The 5199-nt window shown below is 38.4% G+C and overlaps 1 long non-coding RNA gene across 1 annotated transcript; it reads left to right on the top strand.

Annotated features, from left to right (window-relative positions):
- The first annotated feature begins 3624 nt into the window (after window positions 1–3624).
- LOC139136229 (uncharacterized) lies at window positions 3625–4941 on the top strand. Its single transcript, XR_011553160.1, has 3 exons — window positions 3625–3703; window positions 4421–4521; window positions 4906–4941. It is a non-coding gene; the product is annotated as an uncharacterized lncRNA (long non-coding RNA).
- Window positions 4942–5199: the final 258 nt, after the last annotated feature.

The following is a 5199-nucleotide window of genomic DNA, read 5'->3' as shown; positions in this document are numbered from 1 at the left end:
CGAATTACCGAATGACGATAAATTGGCGCGATACGTAACATGTGATAGTGATAACTATGCAATCATAGACGGTGTGTTATACCATTACTGGAATGCGACAGGTAAGGCTGCGAATAAAGAAAAATGCGTTAGACAGGTTGTGGTTCCCCAATCATTGCAACTTTATATCCTTCAGAGAATGCATGATGATATTACAGCTGGTCATCAAGGCGTACGCCGTACTTTGGAGACTATAAGATTGCGTTATTTCTGGAAAACAATGATCAAGGACGTTACTGATTACGTAAATTCATGTGTGAAATGTCACTCGCGCAAGCGCGGTCCTCGAGGTAAAGCCCCTTTGCTCCCCATCCCCGTGTCCTCAGTTATGCAACGAGTTGGAGTTGATTTTCTAGGTCCCTTGAAAGAAACAAAACAAGGCAATAAGTACGTTTTGTTGTTTACGGAATATTTGACGAAATTTAGTTGGGCATTTGCAACCCCTGATATGAAGGCTGAGACAGTTGCTAAGATTATGTTTGAGCAAATCCTTTGTATATTCGGTTTCCCCAGTATTTTAATCTCAGATCAAGGACCAGCATTTACGTCACAAATTGTTAAAGAAGTTTGTCGTTATTTTGAAATTACAAAACGTTTTACGAGTCCTTATCACCCGAGCTCCAATGGGGCTACGGAACGTATGAATCAGAGTCTTCTGAGTATGTTGTCTATGTATGTGTCTGAAAGAGAAGATGATTGGGATCAATATTTAGCTTCCGTGATGTTTGCGTATCGATCAAGTCCGCATGAGACGACTGGTGTCAGTCCTTTCATGGCAATGTTCGGATATGAAGCGAAACTTCCGGTGGATGTAGAAATTTTACCACAACAGTCAAGATCAAGAAATATAGATTTCCATTTGAAAGACATAGCGCAGAAACGAAACTTAGCGGTTTGGTTAGCCAAAGAAAACATACATAGAGCGCAAAATGTTATGAAGGAAAGACACGACAGAAAATTGGGCAAGATTGTCAAGTTTAAAGTAGGCGATACAGTCTATTTACACTCTCCAGCAGTGGCAGTCGGAAAAAGCCCAAAGTTCGCCCATCCCTATCGAGGCCCATACACAATCAGCGCGCAAGTATCCCCAGTAAACTACCGTTTACAACCAATAGGAAATGTAAAGCCGTACAAAAATGTTGTTCACGTTAATCGATTGAAACACGCCCATCTGAGACCACGCCGACTGTTAGATTCACAATCTAGTCAGTACAGCGCCGATGATAGTGAGACAAACGACGACGTAAACAACCTGCCACACCCAGCAACTGTAGATTACCACTTAGAGTCAGATACCGACATTTACTTTAGTGCCAGTGAAACGCCCCTCGAGTCATCTGATAATAATCAACGAAACAAACAACGTCGCCGCGAAATTCGTGAGCGCGCTGAAGAACGATTAAGTCAGCTTTCTGTATCACAAACTGATGATGAGTGTGATGATAATAATAAGAATAAGAACTTTGGTATAGAGAAAATTGAAAAATGTAGATATCGAAATGGAAAGCGCGAATATTTGATAAAATGGCATGGATACAACGCGAAACATAACACATGGGAACTGGAGGAGAATCTGAATGACGCAGCTTTGGAAAGTTTGAAGTCAAATCCAGTCCCCACTATAGGAAAACCCACTCATAAGGTCCGACAGCAGCGCAAATAAGCATGCATGACTTTTTTTTGTTTTTGGTGAATTTTCTGGTATTTTGGAAACCACTCTTTTAATAGGATAATTCTCTGGGCTTGTATGCAAACGAGGCGTCTTTCTTGTTTTGAAGTGTTGTTTTGTTTTGTTTTGATGAAGTTGAAGTTATGTTGTTGTTAGAGAAGTAAGTTTAAGGAGTGTGGATGTTTTGTTGTGTATCTCCCCTCAGTTGGCTAGGAATGCCAGTGCTAGTGATCCGTAAGTGATACAATGGTCCTTAGTTTTGACCGATGGCCTGAGGAATTGAGTTTCTGGAGATAGAGCGATAGTGAGGTTTATCACGTTTTTTGGAGTTTTTGACGTTGTTGAGGAGGTTTTGTGCTGATGTTTTGTTGTTTTATGTTTTATGAAGATTTTTGGAGATAGAAAGAGCCCCGAATGTTGGCACAGAAGTTGCTATTTGCTACAGTCTAGTGATGCCTAACGGTCGTTACTATGGTTACCCTGAACCTTTGACCGTGATATCAGAAAACACCAAGCAAAATTACGTCATCCTTCTCAATGTCCACCCCCTTCCAGTTAGACCCACCCTTTCACACAAATTAAAGAAAATTATCATTGATACATGTTACAATTTTCAAATGATTTTCGTCGATTGTATTTTATGTAGAATAGTTGAACTTTTGGTTTCTAGTTGGATGTATTTTAGTGATTTTATTAGTATTTCTGTAAGTATTTTAGATGCGTTAATGTTAGTCTGTAAGTTTGTAGGTGCACGAATAATGAGTTTATGCTAACTTGTAAAATATGTGATTTATGCGTATTTTAACCACACTGCCTTACGATTAATGTATTTTTTTTTATTTTAAGTAGATTGCAACTGTCCGCTATCGCCATGCTTCGTCACTCGTTTTGACCAGCGAGGACGCTGGTTATAAAAAAGGTGGGAGAGTGTAACGCCCCTCCCTGTAGAGATTTTATCTCGAAGCGTCCCTCACGTGGCCAAGACGTGTGAAGGTCATTGACTCAGATCGTACGAGAAGCAGATAAGAGATAGTGTGATAGTTTAATTAATTATTGGTTAAGATTTCATTGAGAACAATCGAGAATGGGATATTCCATGGTGTGATCTTATTTAATCTTAAGAATCAATCAAAGACTGGCGGGAAAATTACCACGTGATAACTTTTGTAATTATGTAAGTTTGAAGATTTATTAACTTTGTAGAGAGCTTAGACGGAGACTTGAGATCAGACCGTTGACGGTGAACGACACGGTCGCCATCTTGCAATAAAGTACAAGGTTGTGTTACAATCTACATCTTGGTGTGTCGGCTTCAGTTACTGAAAGCATTACGATCCAGGCTGGTACCTCTCAACTCGTAATTCCCCTAACTACGAGCGCAACACATTCACTGCTAACCAAATTCCAAAGTGCGTATCGCGCTCACCACAGCACAGAGACTGTCCTTCTGCGTGTGCATAATGACATCATGCTCGCTCTCAACGATAAAATAATACCGCTTTGAACTTCCCCAGTCCTATATAGCTCTTGTTATATACTTTCAAGCAGCTGGTAATTGCATTGAACTTGGTCAGCACTTGCATTACTGTAGCAAACACTGCATACAAATCAAGACAGACTATGCATTGTTTAATAATTTTTTCAAAGTGGATATAGTGAACTATCAATATAAAATATGGATAAAATGCTACCTAGAAAGTTTTTGAAGATTACTGAAAGAGTCTGAAAGTCCTTGCATTCTAAGTGAATTTGAGTGTATGGGCCCAGAATTCTGTTTGTTCCTTCAAGGCTGAGTTTCAACTTGGAGAGGTAAGCAACCATTGGTACTACATCTTTCACCTTAAAACATATTGAATTTTACTCAGACAATCCTGGTCTTATGGTTACTCCAAATAAGATTAAATACATGATGAGTGATTTGAACAGGCTAAGAAAAATACCACAAGATTCCCATCAAGTTTCCATCAGATCCGGCACAAACCTTTGCTGTGAAAGGTAAGCCTCATATTCCACAGGCCAATTGCAACTGGCAAATACAATTGTTTTAACCCTTTACCACCATGGTTTCACCCACAACCATTGGTATAATGAGTATTGACCTGTTTGTAGGGAACAGAGGGAATTGAAGTTGAACAGGTTAGCTGTAGATTGGCACAGTTCTTTGGTTCATGTCCCTATTTCTTCAGCTACATTTACTCTTCAGGTCATAATGGCTAGGCAGTTATTCTTCTACTACCATAAAGAGTGCATGGTTCAAGATTAAGGTACAATTGTAGAGTTGATATGTCCTAAGAGGGGTGGTACAGTTGATCTCATCTTTTCCAGAGTATCAAATTCTTTTCCATGGAAAAAACGACTTTACACTTTGTAGAACTTCCATTAAAAAATTATACTCTTGTTGCAGATTTTGTTTAATAAGGATGAGAATGTACTGTCAAGTTAGCATAGAATCACCATGTACCACTTTTGTTGTGCAAGCGTTATTCAGTTTACAGCCCCTGAAATGAGTAGTGGGAAATCTTTGCTGAACTGAACGATAATTTAATATTAGAATTGAAAATTTGTACATACATTCATATTCCTGTATGAAGGCAAGTATATGGTGCTGTAAAGATACTCGGGCAATTATTTTAGAAGGGCTTAGAGCTGCTACAAATTAATTTCGCTGGTTCAGCTTTTTAAAATGCCCAGAGTTTTATTTCTTCATTGTAGGTACAATGCAAGCATGCAGACTCCTGACAGCAACATCAATGTATGAAAAAGATGCTTTGGAAAATGTATCCAGACAACTTTGGCTCAGAATTTGATCAAGGGTAATGCAATGAATACATTATTCAAGGTCCAGGCGTCATAATAGATATATGAACACATATCCATGAGCAAGATCAACACACAATGTCCTATCAAAATTGTAAACTTTACTAATATTTTCAATTTATAAAGCAGCAATTTTACAAGAAGCTGTACAGTAAATTATAATGCTGCAGGGCAAGTGATTGTGTTGGTCATTTAAAATTTGGTCCTGTCCGGATGATACCATTGAAATATCATCCATCTAGTAATATTGAAAATGACAGGAGTTTGCAGAGACAGTCAACATTATTGTGTCCCAAAATTGCATTAATTCTCTATTATGTTGCACTTTAACCTTTAACTTTTGTGGAGTAGGAAAAATGTATACTTTCTGTTTCAAATAGGATGAAGATATCACTGAGCCAGGAAGCCTTATTGAGTTGTGTATACACACTGTAGTAGTTTTAAACAAGGAAACGTTTTACATATCTGCAATGTGTAATACGTGATACAAGTACACAATCATGACATTTTTCATGTGCTTATGTCTGTAACCATAAGGCAAAAGAGCACCTCTCATTTCTGTTGACATGTGCCAAAAGGTGTCTCATGGAATTTGTCAAAAATAGGCATAATCAGTAACTTTAAAAGTCCAAAATTCAGCTTCAAGGAAAGATATATAAACTCACACAACAGCA

This window comes from Ptychodera flava, chromosome 7 (genome assembly GCF_041260155.1).
Source record: "Ptychodera flava strain L36383 chromosome 7, AS_Pfla_20210202, whole genome shotgun sequence".
NCBI lineage: Eukaryota > Metazoa > Hemichordata > Enteropneusta > Ptychoderidae > Ptychodera > Ptychodera flava.
The sequence above is the reverse complement of the archived record's forward strand: the minus strand, read 5'-3'. Positions and strand labels throughout refer to the sequence as shown.